Below are 22,863 nucleotides of genomic sequence, written 5' to 3'. Positions count from 1 at the left end.
CTTACAGTCACTGAGAAGTATTTACCTGGGAAAAACAAAGGCCATTGTGTATTTAGCTGTGTGCTCAGTAAAGTAAGGAGTAAACCCTCAGTTATCCTATTCTGTTCTTCTCTGTGTATAGGAGAGCTTAGCTCATAGCACTACTGAAATTCAATTCTACTCTCACATTCATATAGTATGTCTTTTTTGTTGTTTAAGGTACATATAGTCAAAAGCATCAATTTTGCCTTCAGAAATTTTTGTTACAATTACCATAACAGAGTATGTTTGAATTAGAAATCTTTAAACCTAGATACATAATAAGTGATTTATTGCAAGATAATTTAGAATCTAAGTACCATGCAGCAGGAAGGCAATCTGCAAGGTCCTTTATAAAATATTTTGAGGTAATACCTGTTAAAGGTACCTAGAGCACATGCTTAGCAACATGGTTCACATTTGAAAAAAACAGAACAAAACAGAGAGAACTGATGGGGTTTTTCTTCTCTTCATTTCCCCATAATTGTTTTTACTCCTGCTTTTTAATTGCATTAAAAGCTAAATCAGCAATTTTAGAAATGTATGATGACAGGTAATTGTAAAGTTTAATTCACTTTCCACCAAGATAAAATATCTTAATTCTTAAGTGTGCCTTTCCAAACTGAAGAGACTGCAAATCATCTGCATCACTTTGAAAAGCCTCTATTCCCACCTTTGTGTCTCGATCCTCTGCTGAGGACATCTTATCTACTGCAGAGACATTACAAGAAAGCATGTGAAGCCAACAGAGTTGTTCAAGCAAACATTTCTTCTTATTATTGTGTTTCCAGGTTCAGTGTGTTCCAGTAGTATTATTTTTGGTTTATTATTGCTGAGGTGAGAGGAGGAGGACAAATATTCCCAAAGGAATATTCAGCAAGGAGAAATGCTTGGATGTAAGGTGAAAGACTAGATAGATCCTTTTCTCCCATTTACTCTCTAAGGTCTCTATTCTTTCCTGGAAGAAAAACATATTCTCAGTTTTAAAATCAACTATGCATGATGCATTTTGGTACTCTGCCAGATTGTCTTTGAAGTTTGTTCTTACACTTGCAGACATTAACATCACCCCTGAGAAGCCTTTTCCTTTACTCTGAATTACAGCAGCTGTTATGTAACTCATTCTCTTCTTGCATTTTCCTATAACTTGGAGAGAAGCACTTGTGTTTAGATTCCTTAGTACCTGTACAAATGACTGTACTTGCCATTGTATATCATTCCTTTGTGTATTTTAATTTAAAGCAGTGACAGACTGCTGCCTGATGTCTGGGAAGGAATACTTAGTATGCTAAGCACACTTCTGAGTAAAGTAAGATACATCTGTTTTGCATATAGTATTAGACAGTGCTCCAAACTAAATCATCGACACTTCCTAGTTTGCTGGTACACTGTTTTTGCAGTAAATTGGGTAAAATATGATACTATTAAGATATGTAATGAGGTATTACAAATAATTCCTATTATCTGGATACAGAATATTGTACTTCAATATTTCATTAAATGTCATTTAGATTGGAATGAGAAATTTAAAATAAATGCATTTATTTGAATGACTGCAACCTGTATTTGTCCCATGTGTCTCATACACCACATACACATTGTTCTAGTGTTTTGTATCTGGGATAAGTCTCAGCCATCTTTTAAATTAGTTTTAAAGAGGTTCTCTTAAACCAGTCAGAAACCCCCTTGTAATTTAATGGGGAAAAAACAAAAACAAAACAAACCCATATTGACATTATCCCTTTTTGAAAGCCATTTACAATGTCTATGCAACATAAACTGGATTTTTTTGTCCAGAAGACCAGAGCACCAGCCACAGACTCCTGAGCTCTGCAGAAGACACTGCAGTGAATTTGCTGTGCATGTCACAGAGAACACAAACCAGGAGACAGCTCAGACATCCTGATAAGGTCTCAACAATTTTATAAGAGACCCCACTGGACCTCACTGGAAGCAGGAACTTAGCACTTTTTCTCAGTTTTAAATTTTGCATTTTTTCTGTTATCCTTTCAAACATGCCATGTGAGGCAGTAGTATGATATTTAACCTGAGGCCCACGTAAAGATTGTTGTCTGATTATACTGTCCCAAGAAGGAAGGAAAAGCTGCATAACTACAGCAGTGACTTCTGCATAGGAAAAACGGGTCTAAATGTCTTCACAGATGACTCGATGGGTGTGGGGGTCTTCACTACTGATACGGGACATGGGTCTTAATGTCTTCAGGAACGACTAGGTCTGAAAGAACCAACCAGGTTCTGGAAGAATGGCTGTGGGGGTCTTTAGGAGAAAGAGGGTCTTACTGTCTCTATGAACATCAAGCCACTCAAGTTTGTTACAGAATCCAAACAGTTTGAACTTCTGCACTTTAGGGTAATAGGAGAAATGGGTCTGCACAAGTCTATTGCAGAACCCAGACAGTCTGAACTTCTGATGGATTCTCAGAACCCAGACAGCCTGAACTTGCGAACTTTAGGGGAAAATAACAATACATTTTCAAGGGGGAATATGTATTAGCTGATATGGGAAGTCTGTACCTTCCTGGTACCTCAGCCAACAGGGAAAGGAAAACGACAACATGTGGTCAGGAGTTTAGGATAAAAGGAGCCTGAGTCCTCCAAAACCTAGGGACAGATCCCACAGGGTATGCCCCAGTGGACTCTCTCCCTTTATTCAAATAAAGTTCCCGAACTCTTCTGTCTCCTTTGTGAACAATGGCTTTTCATAGCATGACTTTTCCACACACTTCAAAATATTATGAAGCAATGAAGAAATATGGAAGCTTTCCCACATATTTTCAAGACATTTTTTCACTCTCTCACATCAAGCATACAGCATTATCGTAGCATCTCTCATTTCAAAATTCACTCTCTCCATGCTGTGATAATCATCCTAACATAAAATGATTCAACAAGAACCAAACAGTGCCCTACACAACACCCTTCTCTGAGCTAGCAGCTAATGCCCACAAAGTAGCCCTTCTGCATGACATGGTTTTCACCATTTGATTTGTCAAGCATTTAAACCTTACTGCACAACCAGCAGGACAACATCAAACAATTCCAATTTTTATTAATACTTTCAAATATAAATGTAATCTTTTACCTCATTAACTCAGCAGATACTTGAAGCTTTGGCTCATTTTACGAGGTTTTAAAAGTTTTTGGATAGCAGCTATCTTTTGCTGGCACAAAATCGCTGTCTTTAGCACCTGGGTGAACTATAATGTTATAGACTTTTAAACTCCCAAGAGCAGGCCCAAAAATAAATTCATCTGTTACTAGTTAAGAAATAAAAGTTATTTTAAAGTCTTATTTCTACTATAAGATGTGACCAAGAAAGGACCAGAGATTGTATGTATTCAACTTATGTGTCATATTTTCCTTCCTATATTTACAGGAAATAATGTCTAGGTCCTTTCCCTCCTGCTTCTAGCATATTTCCTGCCTGTATCTAATAAGTAGGATAAAAGCAAATCTGTTTTTAATGATTTCTTAAGTATTTAAAAGTTTAATTTCTAAACATTTTGGATCCTCTGGTCCTGAATTATCTATCTTTTGAGATTGTGTGTGTCATCAAAAATATCATTCATTTTATTTATAAAAGAAACAATTTTGCTTCAGTAACTAAAGCTGAGTTATTTCTATCGGTATCCAATTTTTCTGGGTAAAAAAATTAAAATAAGCCCAAACAGACTGAGTTGCAACACTCACTCAACAGGCACAATTAGTACAGTTTTGACATAATTATGTCCATGAGACTGCAGTTTATGTGCTGCTAGGTAGCTGAAACTACTACTAGGTATGCAGCACTTACATTGTAGATAAATAACAAAGTTTAGTCTTGAGGGAATTGAATCCAACATTTCTTTTCAAAGAACTCTGTATATTCATAGTTTGTTTTCCAACTGCCATGGTGATATTCCTTTCCCTGTCACAGGGTTATTTGAAATGCTTACGTTATATTTTTAAAGTCTTGAAAAACTTCTGCAGAAAAGGTGCATGTATTTTACTACTACTTTAAAAATACTCCATACAGGGTTAATATCAAGCATCTGAAGCCTGAAAGGGACCATAACCTCTAGCACTAATGGCTACACCAATCAAACATCCATTAAAATATTTATTCCAATTAATAATGTTATTAATTTAAAAGGTTATATTCTTTCACAGTCATCTCATTACTGAAAAACACAGCACACCAGAAGAATGTTAAAAATGTTTACTGAACAAACAAGCTATCCTAAGGAGCCTCAGCCATGTAAGACTTCAGGTTTTCTCAACCAGAGATGTTGGTATCCTCTATTCAGAATGGGCAACGCTACTTTTGTTGTGTGGGGATTGCTTTGCAAAAACAAGGAACAGAAATTCGTCAAATACTGCAAAACACACTGTGCTTATGTTCCATCAGATAGACTGCAGCTCCATCTGGACCAAGATAAAAACTTAGACTACTCTAAATCTTCACATGATGAAGCAAGCTCAGAAGCCTTTCTAAGACCATAATTTTTAAATTTGCTTATTTAACAGGTCTACTTTTCACCATGAAACTCTAGTGTAACTCCCAAGCTTTTTAAAATGGAAGCTTTATAACTGATACATTTATTGCATAAAGTCAACTGGTAGCAGAATCAAAGCAAAGTAACACTATCTAGAAGCAGAGCTATATACATTTCTCTCCTAAATGCATTTGAGTGAGACACAGATCCGGATGACTTCACATCTGAAGTTATAGACAAAGGCTACAAAGAGGCACACAGTACATTGATGTGATACCCAGAAGAATTGATGAGTTGGGATACCTAGAAGAACAGAGGATTCTCCTTAACCCTAGCTGCCAGTTTGCCCCTGTGAAAGTGAAGTTCAGTTTTTGTTCTCACACATTTGTTTGCTCACACTGAAACAAACTGGGATGCAATTTTGTTGCTCATAGCCGTATACGAAAGCCACATGCATAACGTGTTGGCAGTTCACGACTGTGGAACTGCTGTTCACCTGAGAACTTGTCTTCAGATCATTAGAGCTCTTAATCCTGAAGAGCTCAGTGTTTTTTTCTTGTTCGAACGGCAGTGCCATTTCACGTTAGCTTTAAGTCACTGATGAGAGTCAGCATGTGACAAAGGCTGCCTGGAGGAAGGAGCACAATATAATGAGAAGCGTATTTAAAAGACAGCTTTTTAGCTTTTTTTTTTCACCTTCTTCACCAAACTTTGTACCAAACTCAACTCAGCTACTTGAACATTAGGCCCATGTAGGCAACTCAGTGCTGTGGAGGTGTACAGAGCTATTTTAAAAATCTGTAGTTTTAAAATTTTCGTAAATTACCAGGGAGAAGTTGAGATTATTACTAAAGTACTTAAAAAATCTAAAGGTTAAATATCTGAAAAAAAAGTTACCCGTGTTCTTTCAAAGCTTATGATTTAAAGAGAAAATGATATCCTTTCAACAAACACAATTAAGCAAAATGTACAAAACTATGTAACTCTTCTATGTTCATCTTTGCACCTGATTAAAATTTCAATATTACTGGAAGATATTTTTTCTTTGCATGCATAATATATTTTATTAATGTTTTATAACTTTATGAAGTTACAGAATTGCTCATATAGAACATAATTCTTCTCTGTTTCAAATCCAGATGCAAATGTGTTTTAACCATTATTTTGTCACTTTTTAAAATATACACTGCATCTCCTTTCATAAAAACATGGAACATCCTTCCAACCATCTCTGACCTTGAATGGAAAAAGATTTAATTTGCAACAGGTTCATGAGAGGTTGCAGAATTACGCATCCTGCAGGATACGTCTTAATACATACACATACACACAAGAAATTAGGAGTGACAAAAGGTCTTTCCTGATAATGTCCTTCACTGAACACACACCTCCATCATAAATGCATACAGCTACAACGATTGATCTTATCTTTGCCAAATGAAGCATCCTACTGAACCTATCAAGTATATTAAAAGTAAAACACTTTAATAAGAGCTACTAAACACCAGGATGATTCTGATTAATTAAAATTCAGTTAAATAGTTCTTACATGCTCATGGGAAAACGAAAATAGGCTAAATAATAAAATCTCTTGCTGTGGAGAAAAACCTGGGAAAATGTTAGAGTCTTCCCTTTGGTCTCCTTCCTCCTCAGAGCTGGGACTTGGCCCCGGGCCAGGCCCTCTGTGCTCGGTGGAAAGTCCGCCGGATGTGTTCTGATATTGAAGCAGTCCAGCAGAAAAAGGGAAAAAATCTGAAATTCCAGAAAAAAAACCAAAAGTTCAACTCTCCGTCTCTCTCCGGAAAAAAAGAAGAAGCTGAAAAACTGACCAAAAGCTGGCTGGAAAAAAAACCTGCTTCCTCCCACTCCCGCCGCTGCTGTTAGAAGCCAGAGGAGTCTATATCTCTGTGTCCTCAAAACATGAAAACAAAACTGCAAAACTGCTTTGAAGAAGTTTTGCTCAGTTTTTCCTCCCCCCTCTCAGGCTCAGTTTAAAGGCATAGAAAGGCACAAAATTAATTTCTGGGCATGGGGCAGCAATAGGGGATACACATCACAAAGTCATCCCAAGACACTCACTGTCCACTCTTTTCTTCATTCCATCATATAGGCAAATCGTTACATCAAAATGACAGCTAAAATCTGCCTTTCTATAACAACTTATCAAGACTACAAAAATGGGTCCAAAATTTTATGTGGTGCTATGACAAAACTTTATCATGCTCCTCTGGATTCATATTGTGTAGGTTTCCAGCTAGACTAAATACTGATAGTTCTTGCTGCCACCACCCATAAATTTTTTTTTTTTATCTTGGTTGAAGATAATGAGCCTGAACACCTCTATAATTAATTATCTTTTGTCAGAAATACTTTCATAAAACCTTAACTAAAGCATGAAATTATTTATACATATATATATATAAAAATTAATTTCATGCAAAATTTACTTAGCATTTGGGGTTTATAAAAAACTTCTTGTTCTTCTACAGGATATAATATAATGTTTACAGTTAGATATGTAAACACCTGTCATTAATATGAAATTAGCGTAAGTAGAAAGATTGTCCTAGTGCTTCTTTCTCTGCAATTCTTTTGTCCATCACAAATAATAGATTAGAGTAAAATAAAGAAAGTAGCAGGAACAGAACTTCTTAATAAATTGCCAAGGTTGATAAACTATTTGAAAGAAACATAACCTTAAAGAGAGGAAAAGAAACAAAGTGTATAAAGTCTCTTTTCAGGTACACTTGAAGAAAAATCTTGATGATATATTAATTCGAAAGACAGCAATGTTCAGCTGACAACCATTTCTGAGCATCAGCACACAAAGCAATGACAAACCATGAGTTACAGGACCTAACAATTATTTTCTAATTATTTATATTTATAGATGCCTGCTTTCACTTCATGAGCCATGAAGAACCCTTCAAATGGAGGAGAATAAGTGTCTTCAAGTAAAACAACAAATTTGCCTTCAATTTTATTTTTTGTTTCCATATCTAGAAGGTTTCTTAATAATTTGTAATGACGCTGCCCTGGCTAGGCTGCCAAGAGCATACCTATGGACCTTTCTGCTTTTCCTGTCCTTCCATCCACAGAAGCTGCAGGCTGTGTTTTGTCCCAGTCAGGTCATTACATTACACCAAGCCTTCGAAGGCCCTCCAGAGGGACTGAACCTTTTGCAGGGGAAGGAAGGCAAATGGAAGACTAATGAAAAGGCAGCTGCAGAGCTGTCTTTTCATCAGCTACTGTGTTTCCAAGGCTATCTAAAGTACCACCTGAGAATCTCCAACCCTGGGGCTGCCCAGTGACAGACAACAGGAAGTATAGAAATTTTCAGCTGCAAAACAGAGCTTAAAGACTAACTATCAAATTAGATAAAAGATAAAAGAATATCATACAGACAAAGACATGGATGGAACCAGTGGATAAACAGATAATGAGGAACCTAAGTGGTTTTTGTGGTAAAATTATGTAACAAGAAACAACAGCACATGCCCTAGGAGAAGTTTAAGGCAAGGTCACTTAAAATTTTGGGAAATCTCAGTGAATATGACCACCAGAGACCCCTTTAGACGACCCCCTAAGATCATAAAAGGACTTCCAGTAAGGGGCAGAGGCATGTAAATTGGTTCTAGGAAAAGTAATGTTTATGTATTAGCTAGGAAGTACATTGTAATGAATATGCATGATCATGATGGAATAAATACCTTGTTGTGACACACATTCAATTAGAGGAGATATCCTCTGAATGTGTCCAGCGCTGTAATAAAAAATTCCTGCTTTCTAATATTCAAATTGTGTTAGAAAATTTATTCTTCATCAGATTTCGGTATCATCAGGACATCAGTGCAGTAAAAGCAGTTTAAAGATGACGGCTGATTTGCACATTCTGCTTCTGCCTTAGGAGAAAGTGTAATGCCTTGGGCATTATGAAAGAGCATCAAACTTCTTGGTTAATATTATAAGCTTCAACACCTAGAAAACTACCACTGCCAGAGAGAAACAAGCTGGGAAGAGCTCCCTAGTCTCACCAGAAAAAAAGAAATTTAGATTAGATTAGAATGGAAATATAAAACAATTTCAGTTTGAAGGGGCCTACAGTGATCATCTTGTGTGAGCACTGCCTGACCACTTCAGGGTTGACCAAAAGTTAAAGTATGTCATGAAGGGCATTGTCCAAATGCCATGTAAAAACTGACAGGCCTGGGGCATTGACCACCTTTCTAGGAAGCCTGTTCCAGTGTTTGACCACACTCTCAAAAATTTGTCACCCTCCTCTTTTGACATGAAAATGGATGGACATCCCTAATGATCCCACTATGGTATTAAATTAATCATTTAGCATTACAGTTATAAAATTTTATAATCATTGATAATTCTTAATGTTCTCTACAACAACAAAAAAATAGAGGAAGGTATAGAAGAGTCATGCTAACCATACCTAGTGTGGTTAAGGCAGGGCATACAGATTCATTATTGGAGCAAAGCAGAGCTTCACCTTACAGAAAATTAAACCCTTCCCTATGTGTGAGACATCTCTGTCCTATTTCAGTACAAGTAAGTTAACAGAGCAGCAAAAAAGTACGTATGCAGACAGGGTAATCATGGTATCAGGTTAAGCTAAGGCATGGGGTTTTTTTGGTATGCAGAAGTGTAAAAATGGAATGGGATGGGGAATTTTACATTCTAGAAGTAACCTATAAAGAGGATTTCACTACAAAGGAGTATCTGTGAATCTTTATGAAATTGTAGTATTATATGAAATGAAAGTGTCAGACAAGAAAGCAGCTCATTCTCATAAATATGAGTATATTATTATTATACTGCTTGAAGTTTTTTTCATTTTGACATGTCCAGAACTAATATTTTGAAGAATAGTCATAAAATTTGCAAGAAGCATGAGGAAATGTGGGACAACAAATCATTTATTTGTATATTTATTTGCTCTAACAAAAACATACTATACTATAAACTTGCCGAAACAAAATTCTCTTGCCTTTGAAATGGTACTAACAACATGCCAAGCACAAATAGAATACAACCTCTCCAAACACAGTAAAGATTTAACTCTATTTCCAAATAGTGAAGGGAGAGACAAGGATAGATAACAATTTCAGTGTTTGAATTTTAAGAGAGAGTTTCTGTTAACTTATATTGCTTAAATAAAAGCATGAAAAGAATGCAACAGAAATCGTTACCCTAAAGGATAAGGAGAGCTACATACCTATAAGCCAATCAAATGGCAGCCAACTAAAAATCAATCTGCAATTGGTTCTATGGAATGATTATTTTGCATACCTAAGACATTTGGGTAAGTTTTCTTTGCCTAAAAGACAACAGGGAAAAGAAATAAATAAAGAAAAAGAGAAGTAACAAGATGCTATTACACAAGGGAGAGATGAAGGAATGAGAGGAGTTTGGAGAATACCTTTTACATATTCCCTGTTCAAAAAAGTGTTTTAGAGTTTGACTACTGTAAACAAGGGACAAATTAACTTTTTATAAAATGCTTGTTAGGAAGCAATTCAATAGAAACATTCCTTTGATAGTGTAAAACTTTCATATTTTTCCTTGGCTTCAGCTGAAAGCTCTGCAGCTGTACCCACAATTCTGCTTTCATATTCCTTCAAGTAAAATAGCAAAAGAAATAAGAATACATTGTAGTAAAGAAAAAAAACATAGAACCTCAACTTCATTCTTTGTCCTTTTTTTCTTTCTTTTATGTAAAAGCAATTATTTTGCCTTATTACATGAAATTTGGGTGGTGGTTATAAAAGTAAAACTGCCTTCCAATTTCTACTTACACCATAAAAAACCCCCCAAAATTTCCCAAATGAGTCAATTCACCAAATGGATTTTCAACCCTGATACTGAATTAATACCGTAATACTAAGTCTGACCAACTGCTTAGATTCAACTTCAGATAAAATAAAAAATTAATCTTACTCAATATTTGCAAAGAAACCAAGAGATTAAACATCTTCTGCTGCAGTGATTCCAGCTGTCTCCACAATCTTTCCACTTTTGATTTCAGAAGTTGTTTCAAGTTGGGAATTACATTTTGCTGATCAGAAACCTTTGTGCATTATCATCAGAAACACTGTATCACAAGAACTGTTCATTTTGATTACTTTCTTGCTGGACTAGTTACTGAAGCATAAATAGTGATGACAATGAAAATAAATATTACCTATCTTACCACAGAAAAAACAACCTTACAGGAGTATCTTCTTAAAACAAACCATAAGCACCATGCTTTCCTGTGATATTAATACAAAATTTTAGTGAGGCAGTTGCGAAAGATCAGCTTTCTATTCTTCAGTTCTGACAGTGCATTTTGAACTAGGCTGTGCATAATGTTACATATGTGGTCTATAGCAACTAGCCTGAAAAAAAAAATTACATATTTCCTTCAACTGATTTAAAATCTGCTTTTTCTGATACACATGAATGATGGAAATCACCCATTTTTGTCTGAAAATTATTTTATTTAAATTGAAAAAAAAATCATTTGCTTCTATTTTTAAGTTAAAGAAAAAGAACTTCTAAAGTAAAAACATCAGATAAAAGAAGCCTTCAGTGTGCTGCTACTCTAAAATTTTAACTTTGTAAAAGCTTCTCTTTTTGGTAGAAAAAAAATTGGCTGAATTAAAAATCATTTTACTTCCCCATCTTTTGTCAAACCAGATTGGAAGAAGCAGTGCCAAGAAAGCTCACATTTAAAGAACTGAAATTTTCTAGGAGATCTTCAGTCAGGACCAGAGGACAGAATAGTTACTGAATGCAGATAAGCACATTTATTTTTGAATGCTTAATAAATAGAATTTCAAAGTAGATGTATGATACTCTCTGAATTCACTGAATCACTGTCATAACAATGGATGTTACACATGAGATTTGGAAAGTCATTCCATATATTAAATGTTGGATTTATTAAAACTGGATCAAGTGAAATCCTGATCTGACTGAAAAAGAAATACAAAAATAAAATTCTTCTAAAACTACAGTAAAGCGATGGCTGTTCAATAGAATCACTGCTAACATTAATAATTAAGAACAGTTTGAGTACAAAGTTTACTTTCAAACATAATTAATAAAATGATAACTACAACTTTTGGTTTAGTCATTAATATTCTCTTAAGTTATTTGAATCCTGGGTGTGATTCACAGACACTAATAGAATAGCTTACTACTGCTTACAGCTTTTCATTAATTATTTTAAAAGATGAACTTAAAAAAAAAAAACAAAAAAATATGGCAAGTAAAAAGATTTGGGGGAAAAGAAAAAAAAACCACAAAACACATTTCTTGTGGAAAAGCTTTAGTATGCAATTTTGTCTTGCATCTAAAGACACCTACATCATCTTGGTTTGCACACCAAGGTAAACAACAATGGTTACAGACACGTATCTCACATCTCTTGGAGCTCATCAGCTGCTTTTGTTCTAGTCCTCTTTAGTGCATTCAGTTGCCTTCAACTTTTTCCAAAGCTCTATCTGTAAACTCTGCACATTTCTATACTTCACACCAGGAAGGTTGCCCACTTGCCTTAAGAACGTAGTTTTCTTAAGTACTGAAATCACTGCTAGTCTGATTTCTGACTGACAAATTGTCACACTGATGGAAAAGTCTTCCCTTAGTATTTTTTCACCCCCACCAAAAAAAACCCCAAACCTTTGAAAGGTTGCTTTAGGGAGGGTAATGATTTATTCTCTTTTTTTTTGCTACTAGTAGGACACATTAGTTGATTATAGGTATTTTATCGAAGGCAACTTTTTAAGCCCAATTCATTCAGTGTGTTGGGTTAAAGGCAAATTAAAATAGCACAGCTACAGTTGGTGATCTGCCCTTCTTTGAGTCATCTATGCCTATAAGATCTTCCAAGTACAGCCAGGATTCCAAATTAGAAAGCATTCAGTATTTGGTGCCTTGAAATGTTTCACAGATGTCCGGTTACCTATTCAAATACTTAATGAGCTTTTGCTTCTCAAGACAAACCACTCCAGCAGCCAAACCATTCATCCTTCACACCAACCGACAGAGCCATGCATACTTCTTTTGAACAGTTTCTTCCTCACTTTGCTGGTGAAACCAACAAAACAATTTAATTAAATTTAATTTAATTTAGAAATTCACAGCAGCGGCTATTTGCTGTACTAACTGACATTACACCATTCAACAGGTTGACTCCCAGTGGTGTAAGCAGAGGAGACCTTGCAGAAACAAAGGCTGATTCCTTCTTGAGCTACTTCAACATGTGTGAAGCTAGGAGGTCATGGGAAGAGATTACTCCTCTCTAGTTGACTCTCCTGCAGCCACATCTCAAACAGCATCCAGCTTTGGGGTGTTCCTAAATGAATAACATAGAAAATAAAAACTTTCAGTTCCCCTGAAGCTGCTGAATAGAGCTTCAAGACGAATTAGCAAAAAAGATAGAAGGATGCAAAGGTATGCACACAGGATGATAACTATAGCTGGAAACAGTAGAGAAATAGATAAAGAGAACTACAGTGGGTTTTTTGGCAAGTTATGTAACAAGAAGCTATATGTAACAAGATGCCCAAAGAAAAAGTTCAAGGAAAGGTTGCCTGTAATATCGAAGCATTCAGTGAACACAACCACCAGAGATCCCTTTAGAGGACCCTCCAGGGCCATTAAAGGACTTCCAGTAGGAGGCATATGCATGCAAATCAGTTCTAGGAAACTGATGTTTATGTATTAGCTAGGAGGTACATTGTAATGAATATGTATGATTATGATGGATAAATACGTTGTTGTAAAGTCCTGTCACACACATTAGATTAAAGGAGATAGTCTTCTAACATGTCCTGCACTGATAAAGAATGCCTGTTTTATAATGCTCTAAATTGTGTTAGAAAGTTTATTTTCCAGCTGATTTCAGTATCACCTCTGTACAAGACACCTCAACATCCTGAAGGCAGTCCAATGGAGGGTGACAAAGATGATTAAGAAGCTAGAGGGCATGGAACAGGAAGAGCAGCTGGTGAAGCAGCACTTTACCAGAGCAGTCTAAGACACAACTTATCTGCACATCCACTCTGAAGAAAACTCCCCTACCTTAAAAAGGGAGTTAAAGAGAGAAGGGAGAGATACATAGATGCCCAACAAAAAGACACCTGAGAACAGGCAGAAGATGCAACGTAGAAATTTTCAACTGGTCATAAGGGAACAATTCATCTCAGCAAGAGTGCTGAAATACAGGGACGGAGAAGACCATGGAACAGGTTTTCAAAACCTGACTGGATAAGGCCCTGAGCAATCTGACCTAGTTTCAAAGTTGGGCTGATGGAGCGGAGTTTTAGTCTAGATGCCTCCAGAGACATTTTCTGACCTAATTTCTTATAAAGTCCTGGAAGCTTTCCTCAGAGTAAGAGAGTAAAGAGTTAAGCTAATACAGCAACTACAGCAGAATGAAGACAGAAGATTTTTTATTCATTCATGATGAAGGTTCAAAATATGGGAACAGAAGGGACAATAAGAAGTCAAAAATGGTCAAATATGAATCTCACAAATTCTGCAAACTAGCAGAGAAAAGAAGTAAGAAAATAAAAGATGCAAAGGAACAGAGACATCTTTTTGACACAACCATACCCGCTTTTAAAGAGCCTCCTGAAAGAAACTTACCTTTGCTAGTCAGATATCCAGCAAATTAATGGTGGCTGTTATTCAAAGTTCCACCTCTCAAACTACAAAGCTTAACTTCCATATCTATAAGATTAATACTGCAAGCTGATAAGGCAGATGATCTCTTTATACTGATAGTGTTTGTAAGGGATATTTTACTGTTCAAGTATCTAATTCTTAATAGTATATATGCAAATTTGTTTTTTAAATTAAGCATAAAAAAAGCAAAGGTTTTATAGAACTGAAGAAATGGAAATTCTGAGCTGTTTCTCTACAACCTTCGGTTTTCCTAAGTAATCTATTGATAAGTGCTGGCTTTCCTGCACTTTTTTACTAAAAATGTGCACGTCCATTTCAGACAACTTGGCCATAGACAAATATGTGTGACCTCTGCAGTTACAGAAGCATGCAATACTCCAACTGCAACTACTCTCAAAGAAACAACACCTTCCAAATAGAGCAAGATGGCAATTGTATGCAAAAACCACCTGCTTACCAAGAAATTGTACTTCATGTAGAACAATCAGTTTCCCACCATTACAGACTGAGTCTTTGCATGACTTCCTGCAATGAAAAATGCACTGTGGAAAATTTACTTAGCATCTTATATTCATTCAGAACATACAATCATGAGACTGTAAAACAGCTCTGTTCCTTAAGCAATTGTCACATACTCCCTAGTGCCATCCTCAAGACTTCCTTTCTCATGAACTAAAATTGATGCAACTCCTAACCTCCAATACAATTTTATAAAAAATTGACAAAGCAAATTTGCATTAAACTGAGAGAAAAATAAGAAGATAAGAAGATCACAAAACAATAACATTTTATAGAATAACGTCACATATGGTATTTTTGAGTGTTATTTCCTATTCTGAAGAGCACTATTTTTTCCTGCATTGGGAAAAATTATTATTGATGCCATGATGATTTTTTGCCTTTTCTTTTATACCCCTGTTATATCTTTTACAACTTCTGTATTCTTAGTGCTTTTTGCCTACATTCTTGGACTTGTTTGTCAAGCTGAGAGACTAAACATTTTAGAAGCTTCGTAGGTAGGGATCAGTGTGCCCCAGACCCTAAGGTCCTCTGCAGAACACATTTTGTAAACTAAGACAGAACGATCCAGGGGAAGGTTCCTTGGGGAGGGGGGCTCACTTGAGCCTCCCATTGGGGAATCTTTGGTAGATATGCTAATTAGTAAGACCTATAATGTTATACCAGATCTTTTGCGGGGTGTGCATTGCAGTGTGCATTGAGGTTCGTTTGACCTGGACGTAGTGCACCTAAGGATCCTTAAATTAAATACCAAGGTAAAATCCCTTTTTCCCTTCTAACCGTGTTTGACTCTTGATCTTAAGACCAAGGAAAGGCATCATTACCATAGATATAACTAGCAGGATTAGATCTTCTGCCCTTTCCCAGTCTCTCAAGCCTTTCTTCGCCCAGACCTTTCCTCCCTTCAGTTCAGACTCTTGGATAGGAACCATCAGTATTTCAGTCTCCATATGCTTCTATAATGCAGTGTGATAGAGTATTTACTTATTGGATGCCCAGATTATTAGACTAATTTTAAAAAAAAGGAAAAAAAAATAACACAGAGGGAAAGAGGGAGATTTTTTTGACTACTATCTTCAGATTTTTTTGACTACTATCGACGAATGGTAATTTTTGGTCAGATTCTTAGGTATTTTTTATTGTGAAAAATGAAAAATAAAAGCATATTTTACAAATCTGAAGAAAACTGGACCATCAGAGCTAACTTTAAAATTCACACAATCTGCAAGCAAAACAACACCCTAAAACTATACTGTTCTGTTGACAGATAATAAAGTTTTCTCATCAAATGTATTACTTTGGCTCACTTCTTAGAATACAACAATATGCAGTTATAATCTTATTAGTAACCCTGATACCAATACTTAGGAAAAATAAATTCTAAAAAAAAGCAAATTCTTATTAGAAAGATATAATTAAAAGCTTTTTTTCAACACTTACCTCTAGAAGCTCACTTGTCCAGCAACATCCAGAATTACTTGCAGAAAACTTGCAACAGTAATATAGGTTCTGATCTGCTACCTGACTAGTTTTAGCAAGTATTAAAAAAAAAACCAAAAAAAACCACAGAATTGATAACTCAGTGTCTTGGGGTGACTTTATGATGTGTATCCCATATCGCTGCCCATGCCCAGAAATTAACTTTGTGCTTTTCTATGCCTCTGAACTGAGCCTGAGAGGGGGAAGGAAAAACTGAGCAAAACTTTCTCAAAGCAGTTTGCAGCTTGTTCAAGGTCACACAGAGATAGCAGTTTTTTTCCCCAGCTGCAGCAGGGGAGCAAGGAAGCAGCCGGCTTGCTGCTTTCCAGTCAGCTTTTGGCCAGTTGTTCAGTTTCTTTTTCCCTGGAGGGAGACTGAGAGTTGAACTTTGTTTTTTCTTCCCTGAAATTCCAGATTTTCTCCCCTTTCTACTGGACTGCTTTCAACCTCAGAGCACATCAGGAGGACTTTCCACCAGGCACAGAGGGCCTGGCCCTGGGCCAAGCCCCAGCTCTGAGGAGACCAAAGGGAGGACTCTTAACACTTTCCCAGGTTTTTCCTCCACAGCGAAAGATTTTATTATTTAGCATTATTTTCCTTTCCCATGTGTTTGTTAAATAAATAGTTTTATCTCCTTCACTTTCCTTCGAGGAAAATTTGTGTGTGGGAGGGGTGGTTGTGCCTTCTCTCAGAGGATATATTTCAAAATTTGGCCAAACTGGAACATTCAGCAATTACTGTGTAGCATAAAATGTATTGTCATCCAATATTTATATCCCATTTTTAGGAAGAAGCATTTTGCAGTGACTTAGGAAAGTATAAAATGATATTTCAACAGAATCAGTGAGGAAAACCTTATTTCTACAAAAGATAGATCATGACCAAAAAAAAATGAAGACATGGAACATAAGTGAAAGGAATGAGAGGGAGGTGTGTTTACAAACTGTGGGCCTGCTGGTAGGTAAAGCCAGATACTGATAGGTGAAAGAAGCAATGGGAGGAACCATAAATTCCATAGGAATTCCACTAATTGACACAGACTGTTGCTCATCCAAGGCCACACTAAATTCCTGGACTTAGAGAAAAAGAACAGAGACACAAAGTATAAGGGGGGCGAGGGGGGGTGGGGAATGCACATTAGAAGGGGAGTCTGTATTAGGTGATTCTGGAAGTCTGTACCTCTCAAGTACCTCAGCTAGTGGGGAAAGAGAGAGGGAAATGCAGCCAGGAAATTAGGATAAAAAGGAGGCTGCATCCTCTAACAATTTGAGAGACCCTATGGGAAATGCCCCATGGCCACCTCTCCCTTTACTCAAATAGAGTTACAGAGCTCCTCTGTCTCCTTTTTGGACATAAACCTCTGACATCGTGGATTAATTTTTCTGACAAAAGCAAAGCAGCATAGGAAAGACACCACATAACCAAAACCACATTAATACACAGTTTCTAGTGGAAACTATATTCTGTAATCACCTAACAATAAGTAAACAAATGAAAATAGCAGCAACAAAATGGAGTGCTGCCCCTCTGCCCTCCAGCCCTTCACCTCCTGAAAACAGTTTATTTCAAATGAAGAGAGAAAAAAGATGAGGAAATTACTCTAATGAAGATAAAAGAGGCTAAAGTAAACCAGAAGTCTAACTAAATGCATTTTTCATGAAAGTATACACTTTGAGGATATTCTTGATGAAATCTATGAAATGTTCTGGACAAAGCTGCTGATGTGAATTCAGCTGTCATCATTTCTCTCTGCATAATAATACTCACATAAGTAATGTAACAGTTGTGGTTTGAAGCATCCTTGTGCTCATCGCTGCTTCCTTTCCCTGAAGTATGGACACATATATCAGATATATAAAATATAAATGGACATTTGGCAGCTTGACAAGCATGCTGGAAATGAACTAAAAATCTCATAACCATGTAGAAATGGGCTATTTTAAGGCCCCAGTGTCACACAAAGGATCCCCAGATGAGTGCAGTAGAAGAAACAGCTTCATATATTCAACATATTCACATATGCAAATTTACAAAAAATTTGACCTTCTTTTTAGCCACTTATTGCTTCCCTGTCTCTTCAGAAGCCCATGCAAGGACTCCAGGAAGCACAAAATAACAGATACTTGTCATATACTGCTCCTACTACCATAGTCTTCTACACAAAATACTGGAAAGTTGAAAAGGAAATCAGAAAGCCTCAGACAGAGTTTAGCACTGGTATAAATGCTTTTCAAAATTAAAGGGATAGTTGTTTTGAAAGCACTTCTCTCTTCATTTTTTTTCCCTAAAAAAGGTAAAGGAAAAAATGCTGAATAGCCAGTTTAATCCATTACTTGATGCCTTGCTTTGCCTTCTTTCCATTCCAGGCTGCAAGAAATTTGAATTCCTTCTGCTTAGGCAGAAAAGACTGACAGGAAATACCTATGATGGCCATAGGTATGAAATTACTAATGTCTAATAGATTATACATGAACTAGATGATGGCACTAGTAGGCCCCTCAGACAACACTCCAGAACCAACATGCCAAAATTCGACAAAAAGCTGCAAGTGGCAGCCAAGATGGAAAACAGGCCAGCCAGACTGACAAACAGATCCTTGTCACCACAACATGAAAAATAATTTTTCTCTCTAAAGAAAACACTTCACTTAAAGTACAAGCATTTATGAATTCATATTTCAAAATTTTTTTATGCCTGAGATTGAATACAAGTCAATCTCAGGTTTACTTTGAGATTTCCCACAATATAAAGTAATCTAAAGTTGGAGATGCTCCTTTCTGACACCACAAAAAAATAGAAAGTTTTGATTATTCCCTACCAACACATTATATTTAATTCAAAGTAATATCCTAAAAGGTATTTGTTTCATGCCTCAGATGTGGACAAACCTCTGTCAGTCCAGGAGATAAAGATCAGAGTCAAAACTTGGAAGTACTATTCTCACCTTGATAGCCTATTCTCCTTATCATTTTGGAGCATGGCTAAAGCAATCTTATTAATTCCTCTTCATCCACTATTTACATTTGCTAATGCAATACAGAAGGCATCATTTCTTATTCACAGCTAATAAAAGCATAATCCATAAGAGTAAATCCAATCAGAATCTCCAGTACATCCACTGTAATCCTACTGTTATCAGTGAGGGTTTTTGGGGCTTCTGTGCAGACTACATCCACTAGACCTTTATGGCAAAGTTTTATTTAAGTTCAAGTATACTCAAGGTAGTTATCAAATCAATCACTGTGAAATATCTTTTGAGTCCAACTACACTTCAGGAAGGACAGCAGAAATGAGAACTACTTTTTTATGACAGGTTGTTTTTCCACTCTGTTTTTCCATTTTATTTAGATGCTGGATTTCTGAAACAAGAACTTCAAAGTCCTGCATATCCTGACAGTGTGAATTACTAACAGGAACATGTTTCAGCATCTTTTTATTACTCATTCATTAATTCAAGCATTTATTCCTCTAGACTTTTTTTGTTTCTGAAAGTCCTTCTCCTCCTTTTTTTAATGAACTCTCTGTACAAAGGCACTTCACAATAGCAAGAGACATGCACTGGTGCTTGGTGAATGTACAGCATCTGCTTATAATGTAACCACGTTATCTGGAAAATCCTTGCTTTTGCATAATACAAAAATCTTCTGTAGTGGTTGTAAATTGATGGTCCTAAAGCATCTTGATTTCTCTCTCCCTGAAGTCATTCCTCCTCTAACACGTCATTTACAGTCTTCAGATACTCTTCTACCCCTACATCCAGTGATATCTCCTGCATGCTTAGGCAGGAACTCTCCAGTCTGTAGAGAGCAGAGAGCTGCTGACAGGGTTCCATAGCTTTTACATCTTTAGTTTGCAGTTGCTTCAATGATACATGCACAAACACACTATCTACCAATGGTCCTCAGGAGACTACATGACTTGTACCGAAGCTTGCAGCTTGCCCAAGTCAAAATTCAGGACCAACTCTGGGTGTAGCCATGACCATATAACAAACACATCTATAAATGATGGAACTAGGGGCACCTATTCAGGTCAAAATACATATTTTTAAGAAATTATTGAATTTTCTGGTAAACAGACCTGTTTTTAAAATGGTTTAGGTACTAAGGGTCAGCTTTTTAAAATATTCCAAAACCTTGCAAACAGCATTAGGTACATGACTCCTAGCAATTCCTGTTAGATAGCCAAGCGCTATCAAAAGCCCTGACAGAGCACTCACCTGCACCTTTGAAAAATCTTTTAGAAAATTTGATTGTGTGTCGGGGTCCCTTCCCCCCTGCCATGTAGCCCTGGGAGAGGAGCCCTAGAAGGGAGACATGGGGTTTCCCTAGCCCCAGTCAGCCTCGTTCCTCATTGGTTGTTTTGTGTTCCCCTGCGCGGGCAAGGACCCTCAGGTCCCGTGACTGTAACTGCTCCTCGGCAGATCCTCAGTCATGCGGCTGGGAAAATAAACATCTCTGAAACATCTACCAAGAATCGGTCCATATATATTCCTTTTCCACGGGCCTCCTTGTTTGATACATCGTGTTACAGAATCCCCACTGTAACAAATGGTAGGGAATTGCGAGCAGAACGATCCCCGATCCCTAAGCAACTGATGTGTAAGTAAGAAACTTTGGATTCCTCTTCTTGATTTTGTTTTGTTATTCCATATCTAAACTATGGAGGAACCGTGGAAAGACTGTTGGCTCTCAGAGCCGCATATGGACATTTACCTTAAACTTGAAAAGATTCTTGAACAACGATTTGTAAATTTTAGCTAAATTCAAGCTCAAAAGGAACTGAAACACTTCCTGGCATGGTTGTTTAAGAACTTTTTCTATGTTTCTTGGGATTTAATTCTTACCAAAGACTTTTGGAACACGGTTTGGACACAGTTGATTTTTGAGTCAAAATATATGCCAATGGAAGAGTATTTTCGTGACTATTATTTAATTACCGAGACTGTTGAGCAATGTCAGCTGTGTCCTGGCGAAGGGAAGCCTGCCTCAGAGTCCATCCGACCCAGGCCATGTGGACCCAGCCCTCTCCGAGCAGCAGCGAGGCAGTTCCCACATGCAGGCGGAGCCACGCGAGCTGCAGTGTTGGCAGCGGAGCGAGGCGCGGGGGGAGCGGCATGACCCAGTGGTGCCCGCCCAGCCCCTTGCAGCACGTGGTGGAGCGAGCCTCGTGAACGCCTGACCAAGAGAAGTGGCAGCGCAGCTGAGAGCAGAAGTGGCGGAGCGCAGAGAACTGAGCAGCGCGGCCCAGCCCGGCCCACACAGCCCCAAATGCGACACCGGGAAGAGCACGCAGGCACGAGCAGCTCCACCGGCCCCGGCAGCACTAGCAGCCCTGGCAATTCCAACACAGGAGCAAGAGAAAGAGAAAGCAAAAATGCAGCGAGACAGAAAACAGCAGCCACTCAGAAAAAGGAAAAAATCACCGTAGCTAAAGTTTAAGGAAAAGTAAAATGGTATCATGTTAAACAAAATTATGGTTTTATAACAAGATGTGACAAAGAACTGCTATTAAAAAGAATAGCCCTGAAAAATACATCCCAAGCTTGGGAGATGGAGAGGTGGTGGAATTCAAAATTGTACAAGGTAGAAAAGGGTTACAAGCATCAGAGGTCACTGGGCCTGATGGTGTTTCTGTAAAAGGCAGTATATATGCTAAAAATCATAGTCATGTTAGACATGTAAACCCCCCCTACAGTCTCCCTTTCCTAATCCCACCTTTCCCTTTTACTCTATATCCTATTACCCCCAGTGTATTCCCAATCTGTTTTTTCATCCATGGTTTCCCTCACAAAACCATGCCTTTGCCAATTGTTTCCCCAAGAATCCCTTTCCAATGCCGAGTGGGGGATAAAAGGGGGAGGGAAGAAATTAAACCCTCTCCTGCCTCAGTTTCCTCACAAAGCATGCCCGGAGAGTCCCATCTCCCTTCTGTCAGCCTTAAGATGTTCCGGAGAATCTGTTTGGACATTTAAAGACTCAGGAGGGTGGCTTGTTTTGTTTTGAAACTGTTCTTGTTATGTTTATCCAGTTGTTTTCAATGTTAAGTTTTAAATCTCTTTTGTTAAAAATAAACGGGTGAAATGTCAGGGTCCCTTCCCCCCTGCCATGTAGCCCTGGGAGAGAAGCCCTAGAGGGAAGACACGGGGTTTCCCTAGCCCCTGGTCAGCCTCGTTCCTCATTGGTTGTTTTGTGTTCCCCTGCACGGGCAAGGACCCTCGGGTCCCGTGACTGTAACTGTTCCTCGGCAGAGCCCGGGCCATGCGGCTGGGGAAATAAACATCTCTGAACCATCTACCAAGAATCGGTCCATATATATTACTTTTCCATGGCCCTCCTTGTTTGATACGAGTGTTACAGAATCCCCACTGTAACAATTGTGAACAATTCTAAGTCCCTCAAGTGTGACATTCCTCAGTGGAATTTCAGCTAAATAATTTTGAAAATACAGAAATATTTCTCTGGAAAAGATCAACATTCAGAGATATACAAATGTTTATTGAATGCTTAATATATATCAAAAGCAAGCTTTTACAATATATAAAAATATAAAAAAATATATAATTAAATGTATCAACAAAATGCAAGTTTTCTCCACAAGAGGAATATAAGTCCTCAGTCCTCTTCACTGAGACCATTCAAAATCCAGCAGTACTTTTTGCCAT

At 37.4% G+C, this 22,863-nt stretch overlaps 1 protein-coding gene across 5 annotated transcripts in view; it reads right to left on the bottom strand.

The window, feature by feature from the left end:
• ANO3 (anoctamin 3) overlaps positions 1-22,863 on the bottom strand; it is a 208,094-nt gene that overhangs the window by 121,857 nt on the left and 63,374 nt on the right. The window contains exon 1 of one of the 5 annotated variants that reach the window (XM_069016484.1): positions 16,161-16,224. The exons of the other annotated variants lie outside the window; for them this stretch is intronic. The gene's annotated coding sequence lies outside the window, so the exon portion shown is untranslated. Of the gene's footprint in view, positions 1-16,160; positions 16,225-22,863 lie in introns of those variants that run through there. 5 annotated transcript variants of the gene reach the window in all.

This window comes from Aphelocoma coerulescens, chromosome 5 (assembly GCF_041296385.1).
Source record: "Aphelocoma coerulescens isolate FSJ_1873_10779 chromosome 5, UR_Acoe_1.0, whole genome shotgun sequence".
Lineage (NCBI taxonomy): Eukaryota > Metazoa > Chordata > Aves > Passeriformes > Corvidae > Aphelocoma > Aphelocoma coerulescens.
The sequence above is the reverse complement of the archived record's forward strand: the minus strand, read 5'-3'. Positions and strand labels throughout refer to the sequence as shown.